The 10,477-nt window shown below is 37.9% G+C and overlaps 2 pseudogenes; one reads left to right on the top strand and one right to left on the bottom strand.

Annotated features, from left to right (window-relative positions):
• Positions 1-206: 206 nt before the first annotated feature.
• On the bottom strand, positions 207-2,780 carry LOC143850374 (putative LRR receptor-like serine/threonine-protein kinase At3g47570 pseudogene; annotated as a pseudogene).
• Positions 2,781-9,563: 6,783 nt separating this feature from the next.
• Positions 9,564-10,257, top strand: LOC143851011 (pleckstrin homology domain-containing protein 1 pseudogene; annotated as a pseudogene).
• The last annotated feature ends 220 nt before the right edge of the window (positions 10,258-10,477 follow it).

Raw genomic sequence — 10,477 nt, 5'->3', positions numbered from 1 at the left:
GGTAAGATGGACCTTCACCGAGCAGTGACACCCTATTTCGTCTCTCCCCTTGGATCCGAACAGCAAGATATATGTCTCTAATCACATTCATTTCCTTTGCAACATCTCCCATCTCCATTCTTTCTCTTGGTGATTCCGCAGAACACACTACTCCAATCCTCAATATAGACGTCAAACACTCCTGCAATCGACTTATCTTATCTCCGTCATTTCCAGCACGTACTACTTGTAGCTCTTTCTTCCTCATCTTTTAAAAGGAGTGGGTCAACAACCTCCATTTGTCGTTCAGGCAAAGCCGTCTCAACAAATTTGTGAAGGGTTAGGCCATCCTTAATCATATCATCAATGTGGCGCTTTCCAGTGAATATCTCCAATAAAAGAATCCCAAAACTATACACGTCTCCTTCCATAGACATGCGACCACCTGTCCCATATTCTGCAATTTCACACATCTAGCTCTTATACTATTGTTATGAAAAAGAAAGATTTGATTTTGGAAAGAAAAAGAGGAAATTTTCCTCAAGACAACTGAATGTTCTCTTCATATTTAGAAATCTTGGTAGTATGGAGAGAGCTGGAGAATGAACAAACTATGGACTAAATAGAACCGATTCAGCTTAATAAAACAAAAGCCAATATTTATTGTCAATCAATTATTAGATGGACAAGGTTTCATTACACTGAAATGCAATTGAATTTCATTGCTTTGACCATTAATTCAGTTCATCAAGGGAGGACCGAGCATATTGAGATTTGTTACCATTTCAATCAAGAAATCACAACAAAAGAAAAATTAGATAAAAAGCATTGCAATACTGAAAATCAACTGGCGAATATTTTCACAAAAGAATTGCCGGAAGAAAAATTAAAGAAATTTCATTACATGATGGGAGTATAGCCAGCCAGACAACTTGAATTAAGGCGCAATGTTACAACACATAATTCAAATATGCAGGGCCCATCCCAAGTTAATCTTCAACTTTTTAGTCTTACAGAGGTTATTTGGTTTTAGGTGTGTGAAGGGCTGCTAGATTATTCATATCCTTTTTAGTTTGTTCTGTTTTGTTTTTATCTTAAAAATAAGTAGAGACGTGGGTTGATCATGATGAAACAAAAAGGAGGCGAAGAAAGAGACTCTAAGATTTTGCTTTTAAAAAAAATAGATTTATTTTGACTAAATTACTAATACAAACATGGGCTTTGCTAGGGACCATCACAATGAAGAGACTCTAACATTTTGCTTTAAAAAATTAGATTTATTTTGACTAAATTATTAATACATACGAGGGATTTGCTAGATAACATCACATAAGGCATTTCAGGGACCGGCTGTTGCATGTGAGAGCAGTCACCTCAGTTGACTTAAATAAATCAGACAGAATCAACTGAAAAGTGAAAAGTGAAAAGTGAAAAGTGAGCAGTAACTTCACTTTTCAATATAATTTTTCTTATTCATTCAATTCAGTTAAGGTGACTGCTCTACAGGCAAAGCCAGCCGCGAAATGCCATCCTGCAAAAGTCCGTAGCAAATCCCATTTCAAATAAATACTAAAATCACCCGTCATTTTCATATAATTATTAAAATTATTCACATTAAGAGTTTTTATACGGTGTACGAACCGTCATATACCATGGTAGCGGTACCGCTCTTGATATTTGATCCAATAGCAGACCAATCTTAAGAGGCTGCTGTTGGATCAAATATCAAGGATGGTACTTCCATCGTACCACCTACAAGGGACTTGACGGTCGGCCACCATATAATTTCTCCTACTTTTCTTACCCTCTCCTTAGTACACTAAGACCCAAAATATAGAAGCCAATAAAGATTAAACAATGGACAACATTTTGGTAAAATAGAAATGCTACTATTGTTTATTTTATAATAGGGTCTAGTCGATCTTAAATAATAAATATGAAACTTCGTGGTGAGTTGTGCGTTGATCTGGTGTGAAACTACTATTTTGGACGGACCAAAAGCCAACAGGCCATACAAGTGGTGTTCCACCAAAATGTTGGAACTCCATCCCCACAAAGTGCCTCATGTACCGCGTTAACAAAAAAGAAAAGAAAAAGGGAACACAACTTTGCCCCACTCGCAACCCTGTTAAACAATTATGGATCACCTTATTATTGGGTTTCTCTCCTACCATTGTATTGTCGCCAAGCAGGGATCAACGAGTGCAGTGTAAGAAATGACATTTTGAGAGTGGGCCCAGTTTCAATTCCGTATATCGTCCAACAGTAGATGGGAATCTAACGACTATGGATAAATTTAGGGGGCAAATTAAGCTACAATGCCTTTATAATAATAACCCAAAATTTTGTGTTTTTTTCTAAAAGAAATTTTAATCAAGGGAGGTGTTTGGTTAGTTTCCTTATAGGTTCTCAATTTTTCTTCAAAATTTCTCAATTATTTTGAGAAATTTCGTAAGTATTTGAAGAACTCACAAATACTTACAAATTTTGAGTCCAATAATCAGTATGGGACTCAAAATAATCTCAAAATCCAAAACATTTAGGAATATTTTCCATTTTAAATTGTGAAATATTTCACACTCATCTGAAAGTAAAAGGCATGAAAAAAGACTAGTAAAACTATTACCAGGAGCGATGTAGCCAATAGTTCCCTTTAATCTAATCTTGCTACTTTGTTCTTTGGAGGACTCAGGAATGATCCTTGAATGGAATCTGGCTAACACAAAATCACCCATGTGGGCATTCATGTCTTCATCAAGAAGAATGTTGCCTGGCTTCAGATCATAGTGAGCAATTGGCATATGACAATGATTTGAAGATAATCCAACGCAGAAGCCACGCCAATTGCTATGTTTAGTCTCTTAATGAAAGCGGTTCAATCGACGTCGTCGATTCATGTTTGGATGCAACCACTTCTCTAGACTCCCATTCTTCATGAACTCAAACACAAGAGCTTTGAAGTCATTTCCTCTAAAATCCATACTTGAACAACAAGTTATGATCTTGAGAAGATTCCGATGACGAATGTTTCTTAATGCTTCACATTCGGCCATGAAACTCTTGGAAGATCTATGTAATTGAAGGTTGAAGACCTTTACAGCAACAACATTCTCATCGGGTTCAAGAACTCCCTTATACACTGATCCGTAGCTTCCTGCACCTATCAAATTGGCTGAAGAGAACCCATCGGTTGCTTCAAAGAGCTCTGCATAAGAAACCTTCAAATGCCGACCCTCCATAGAAGATGTGGGAGATGGCTTCTTCCTTGAATTTCTTATCCAATAAAGAGCGGAAATGGAACACAACAAGAAAATAAAACATAAAGCTGAACTCATTATTTGGATGATTACTCTAGAAACAAGAGATTTTTCTTGTTTCTCATTAGCTAGGATGGGGCATGCAGGTAATTGCAATTCTAGGATACCACCACAAAGACTCATTTCCGATGACTGAAAAAGCACCGGCATTTCTAAAGATACCTTGTTTAGGTACTACACCTTCAAGATTATTGAAAGACAAGTTAAGATAATTCATAGAATGAAACCCCTGTAGATAATTTGGAATGTTCCCTGAGGAGTTATTGTTTGAAAGATCAAGAATTTCAATAGTTGTTAAGGAACTAAAAAATGGAGGAATAGCTCCTTCAAATTTGTTCCCTTGCATATAAAGTTCTGCCAAGGTTTGACACTTTCCAAGGGTAATTGGAATTTCACCGGACAATTTGTTCTCAGAAACATCCAGCATCCCTAATTTGTCTGAATCACTCACTTCCCAAGGGAGGTATCCAGGCAAGGAATTTTGAGATGGGTTGGGTAATTTTGGTAAGGAAGAAAGGCAGATAACTTCCTTTGGTATCGTTCCATTAAGGTTATTTTGAGCAAGCATCGAGAGTGTAAGATTTTGGCAGTTACCAATGGTTGAAGGTATGCTACCTTGCAGGTTGTTTTCTTCTAACCCAAGTTGGCTTAATTGAGTAAGATTGCCGATTGAATCAGGAATTGTGCCAGTGATGTAAATGTTTTTTCTCTAATGCATTGTTTTGTTAATTCAGCAATGTTCTTTCCTTTTTCTTGTCCAATTTACTATGTTTTTATCTATGTGTCGAGATTTGACAATGGAGATTTGGTGAGTGTCTGCTTGCATGTTACTATGTTTCTTGGTCGCTTCTATTTTTTTATCTAATATTCTATGGACCAATTAGAATTTGTTCATATGTAAAAAATAAAAAAGAAAAAAAATTCCCAAACAAGAGGGAGCTAACATGATGCAAATACTATGAGCAAGTGTATTGAAATTATTAACAGAAATCGCACCAGCATATACTAACTGAAGTTACGATTCCTGGTTGTGACCAAATTATGGAACACACTTTTCATAAAAATATTCTTTTATCTTTATCCCAAAAGGTGTCCTAATTCTTAAAGCCTAACCAAATCTAACTTAATCAATAAGCCTTTTAAATCTGGTCAAAAATTGTATCATAAACCTGTGGTAAAACTTAAATGTTAATACTTTCACTTTGTATTACAAACCTGTGGTAAAACTAAAATGTCAAAAATTGTATCATAAACCTATGGTTCTAGGTTTTCTTTGACTTGGGTTGTCTTGTGAGTTAATGCAGGGAGTGTTGTTCATGTCCTTATGTTATGCATATATTGGATGATGTTGGAGGAAAGAAAAATCTAAGGGCCTGTTCAGTTGAGCATGGGATTTGGAAACGGAAAAGAAAAGGAGCCCATTTTCCGTGGATTCACTCAAAAAGCGACGTTTTGTTGGGCGGATTCGGAAAGCGCACGGAAAAGATACGCATTACGTGGAATCCGTAATATCTACGTGTCTAAGCCCTTTCCGAGAAAAAAAATCAAACCAAAACACACAGATTCGAGGCATTTTCCGCGACTAATGCATCCCGTTTTTTTTTTTCAAACGGAAAAAGAGAAAAGGAAGCCCTAGAAGCTCCCATCTGCTGTTGGTTCTCTCCCCTCTCGCTCGTCGCCGGCAGCCGTCCCTCGCCGGTACTCTCTCCTCCCGCCTCCTCTCTTGCTCTCTCTACTCTCTTGCTCTCTCTCCCTCTCTGCCATGTTTTCTTTTCTATTTTTTCAAAAACCCCCAATCTGTTTATCTTCCATTGTTTTGATTTTTTTTGTTTAGATTGGGGTTAGAGTTTCCGGTTTTGCAAGCAACCCCCAATCTTTGTCTGCCATTGTTTGCAATTTTTATTTAGATTGGGGTTAGGGTTTTTGGTTTTGCAAAAAAATCCCAATCTTTGTTTGCCATTGTTTTAAATTTTTATTTAGATTGTGGATGGGTTTCTGGTTTTGCAAAAACCCCCAACAACAACCTGTTAAAAAACATAACATGGGATTGTTTTTTTTGGTTTATGGGTTTCTGGTTTTGTAAAAACGTAACATGGGATTTTTTTTCTTTTTAATCAACTGTAAAGTCTCCTTGATATTTTGTCCAACAACAACCTGTTCAAAAATTAAAAAAATTGTTGTCCTTGGATAAAAAATGAAGGGCTCTGCCCTGATTATGCTCATTTTTTGCTGCTGACCTCATATATAAAAGTGTTGTAAAATAACATGGGATTGTTTTTTTCTTTTTAATCTGTAAAGAGAGAAGAAGGTATCTGGGTATACCATTGATGAAGAAACACTTGGTTGGTATGGTTTTGTAGGTGGTTGGTATCCTCATTTGAGCTTCCTCTTCAAGAACTGTTCTATCATTTGCAAGGTAATTAATATTCATAGTTAATTTTTTTCCTTCCATGTGGTAGATAAATGTATTTTAGGTAGATGTGCTTGCATGTAATTGGATGAATGGATGGTTTGTGGTGGTATGGTTTGTGGATGGATGGTTTGTGGAGGGATGGTTTATGGAGGGGTGGTTTTATGAGGGATGGTTTGTGGATGGATGGGTTGTGGATGGATGGGTTGTTTATGGAGGGAGGGTTTATGGATGGATGGATTGTTTGTGTTTGTCTTGTTTATGATGGTGGTTTGTTCTGTGATGTTTCTTTTCCGTTTTCCTGGCAACTGAATGCACATTCCTGTTGTTTCTTTACTGTTTCTTTTCCGTTTCCTGGCAACTGAATGCGCAATCTTACTGCTTTCTTAGCAGTTTCTTTTCCTTTCCGTTTCCTTTTGCCACGTCATTCCCTTTTCCTTTCTGTTTCCTACGTGCAACTGAACAGTCCCTAAAGGAATCTAGATATTGTCCCTTTGGTCTTCGTCAATGAAAGCCAGACCCAACAATGAAGGTAGATTTAGACACATAAAATTATGACTTCCAGACTGGTGGGACTCTCAATTTAAATGGTAGTGAAAGATATTGGATGGGCATTACAGCATGGCATCTTGACTTTAACGAAGATAAACTAAAAGGTTTGCTAGACGGCAAGTTTATTTGGGCAAGAAGATCTCTTGTATTTATGTCATGATATTATATATATATATTGTCATGATATTATATATATATTTTGCCTCTGTTATTCTTGGTCAATGAAAGCAAAACCCAAGTGAAGCTAGATTTCCACACTTGTAAAGATGACTTCCAGCCGTACATGTCTGTCCTTCGCATAGAAAAGTCCCGTCGGTCTAGAAAAACACAGGCAAATGCTGCAAAACCACCACAACCCCCGAAAGCTACCAGCAAAACAATAATAGAGAGCAATGTTTAAAAACTCCTTGACTCGGCAAGGAACTCGCTCGAGTCGACTCCTTTTTACCTTGGCCGCAGTCTGCTGCACCACATCCGCATTCTGCATTTTACTCTACATAGTGAATAAACTCCTTTAATTCTCCCAAATTATGACCACGTCAATCGCGTCAACCGTATTCTTCGACACGTCCATGCCGAGTCGACAAGAATTTTTCTTAGCCGAATTCCTCATCAAATCTGCATTTCTAAACACTGATAGCGAGCGACAACAACGAAAAAGAAGAAAAAAAAACCCTTTCCTCTGTCTCTCTCACATCTCAATCCCTCTTTCGTCACAACTAGAAAAACACAAGGGAGATGACAAGCCTTTGACGCGCCGCGACAGGCCACTGCCACCAACTATCTAACCGCCGTGGTCAAGTTCTGGTAGAACCCAGAACGTACTGGCTGGCTCACCAAACAGGGAGAGTACATCAAAACATTGCAGCAAACATCACAGAAAGCATTTCGTGGGCCGGCAGTTGCATGAGATTGCAACCACCTCAAATAAATTAAATGAATTAGACAAAATCTGTTGAAAAGTGAGCCCCCGATAAATGCTTTATGGAATGGTCCCTAGCAAATCCCTTGACATTGGTTTAATGCCATAGAAAAATCTAAGTTCTTATTCTTTGGCCATATCTCGTTCATATTTTTGGAGACTTTGAAGTTTGAATGTATAGACTCATTCATTGATAGACTCAATAGCATGGGGCATGTGATATTGGATGAGAAGGGTTCAATAGTTTTCATTTAAAAAATCTACATAGATTTATCTTGACATGAGATTTTTCGTCAAAAAAAATAGTTTCTTCTTAATTCCTTTTTGATTCTTCGAGTAGTTTCAAATAAGTTAGATCTCTGGTGGGTCTTTGATGGAATACGTGTCGAAGCAGGTCACTTTCTTTGAGAGAAGTGACCATTGGACACTCCAATATTATTTAGCCTATAATCAAGCTAAAGGTTTAGAGAACCATCTATCATGACGAGGCCTTGATACTCTTAGAAGCTGTCTTGACTTTAAAGTAAACCTAAACCTTATGTCATGAGTACCACATCATAATAGTGCAACTAATAAGTATATAATCCTCTTAGATTTGTGTTATGGACACTAGATGAATTTAACGTTCTTTTGAAGTACTGAGAAAAGTGAGATGGCATAAGGTTCCATATTTTTCTGTGTCTTCGATCTCTTAAAAAAATAATGATCTATTATGTCAATAAGTCTATATAATATGTACTTTTCTTAGAGATGTCGCTGAGTTTAGACCTAGTTAAAACTGAGATTATATATCTCAGTGTGAGCTTCCATGTATTTTCTAAATAAAATCTCTTTGTTAGTGTGAGTATCTCTTATTGTTGACATTAGTAAGAGAGTTCTACCGTTGGTAAGAGAAACTGTTGAAATAGTTGTCTAGAACTTGCAAATGAACAAGCCCTTAATGCCCATTCTCCGATTCAAAAGAATTCAGGGTATGTTTGGTTGCACGAACGCTCGGCATTCATTGGAATTTCAAATGTCAGTGAATGCCGATTTTTTGTTTGGTTGTCAAAATTGGAATGAAATTCTACTTGACCACTCAACACATGTGAAACATCATAATTGCTTTTTTCCCCACGTGGCGCTTATGTGGCACTAATGTCCCCCTACTCATCTTACAACCAAATTCTATCAAAATGGTAAAATTTTGGTAAAAGAATAGTGGAAAAGATTTTGTCTTTTCTCTCTTCCCTCTATCTCTTTCTTTCTGATCTTTCTCTTCACTCTCTATATTGGTAATGACACCCCTACTTTTTTACTACTCTCCGAGAAGACTAGCGCACAACCAAACACTACTTACCACTATTCTCCGGGTGGTAATTCTAGACATCTTCTATGCTTGTCTCTTCTCTTTTGACTTCTTATGCCACTACTCTCCGAGCCACCCCGCACAGCCAAACATAGCCAGTAAAGGAGAGTAGGGTGAAAAAAGGATAAGAATGTATTCTTTCCCTTCATCCCATAGATGGAAGTATTTTTTTTTTTTTTTTTTAAAAGGTGCCACTACTGCGAAGGAAGCATGAAAATCTTTGAATGAAATTTAAAAAGGAGAAACCGTAAAGTACATGTCTTCAAACTAAGAATACAATTTGAAAGTTTAGAGATGTCTGATTTAGAAAGTGTAGATGATTAGTTCAAGCATAATTATACAATATTCAATGAATTAAAGTTGAATGGCGAAATAATTGGAAGTTAAAAAAATCTAGTTGAAAAGATTCCTAGAAGTCTGTCTGGTCATTTTGATCATAATGACTTTGCACCTTTTGACGATCTTACATCCCGAAGTCTCTTTGTTGGCCATCAATATTCAACACACGCTCCCCCTGATCTCACCTTTATGGTCAGTATGGGTGCAACTTGGGTCAGGTTGGGTTTAACTTTTGCTATAAATGAATTGAAATCAACCCAAACACACCCGATTTGATGGTAAAAGCTCAACCCGTAGAATCAGCCCGAGTTGCATCCCTAATTAATGCAATGTGTTAGCAAATGCACCCTTAACCTAGTTCTTCGGTTTGTTCAAGGAACTTTTCTTTTGTATAGAGGAGATAGAGTGAGGCCCATATAAAATCAGCAGATATAGAGGCCCATCTAAAATGACAGGCAAATGAGAGAGAGAGAGAGAGAGGCCCATCTAAGAAGAGGCTCATATTAAATGGGGAGACAGAGAGAGGGAGAAGGCCATAAAAAATGAGGCGAGAAAAATAAGAGGCCCATGTAAATGGGGAGAGATGCTGGCCCATCTAAAATGAGACCCAGATACAATGGAACCCTTCTGTCGACAACGCACCCAGCGCACCTTAGCAAAATAGTTACTTTCCCCAATTTGCCAAATGCTCCAAAAACCACCACAACCCCGCAAAACCCAGCAGCAAAACATCAACAGCAAGCGACAAAAACGAAACGAAGAAAAAAAAAAAAAAAATCTCTCTTCACTCTCGCTCTCCTATTTTAACCTGTCTCGAAAAGTCAACACAAGTATGATGGCTAGCCTCTGGCAAGCGGCGGTGGGGACCACTGCCACCAACGATCTAACCGCCGGGGTCGAGTTCTGGTCGAACCCAGAACGCACCGGGTGGCTCACCAAACAAGGCGAATACATCAAAACATGGAGACGCCGTTGGTTCGTTCTCAAACAAGGCAAGCTCTTCTGGTTCAAGGAATCCCACATCACACGTGCTTCCAAGCCACGTGGCGTCATCCCTGTGGGCACGTGCCTTACCGTCAAAGGAGCCGATGACGTCCTCAACAAGCAATTCTCTTTCGAGCTCTCCACCAGCACCGAAACCTTGTATTTCATCGCTGATTCCGAAAAGGAGAAGGAGGAATGGATTAATTCCATCGGACGCTCCATCGTTCAGCACTCTCGTTCCGTCACCGATTCCGAAGTCGTCGATTACTGATTGTATCTTCTTGTAATTGTGAGTGGTTTGATTTATTTATCTCAGATCCGATGTTTATTCAACTCTGTTTTCTGTGGATCTTTATATGAGCTTGTGCTTTTTCTTTTATTTTTAATTATTTTATGGTTCTGCTTTGATCTTTGTGTTGTTGTGGTTTAATTGTGGTTGCGTTGTATGTTGATTGATAACTAGGGTTTTGAGCATGTATAATATTTTCACTGTGATTATAATTGGTGAGCATGTGTGATCTTGATTGATAATTAGGGTTTTGAGCATGTGTAATCTTTTCACTGTGATTATAATTGGTGAGGATTCCAATCACATGGTTTGCATTCTCATCATCCTGAGGTTAGTT

The sequence above is a fragment of the Tasmannia lanceolata genome, unplaced genomic scaffold, assembly GCF_043159265.1.
Source record: "Tasmannia lanceolata isolate RefF3 unplaced genomic scaffold, GAP_Taslan_0.1 ptg000018l, whole genome shotgun sequence".
In the NCBI taxonomy this organism is placed as follows: domain Eukaryota; kingdom Viridiplantae; phylum Streptophyta; class Magnoliopsida; order Canellales; family Winteraceae; genus Tasmannia; species Tasmannia lanceolata.
This window is presented reverse-complemented; position numbering and strand designations above follow the sequence as displayed.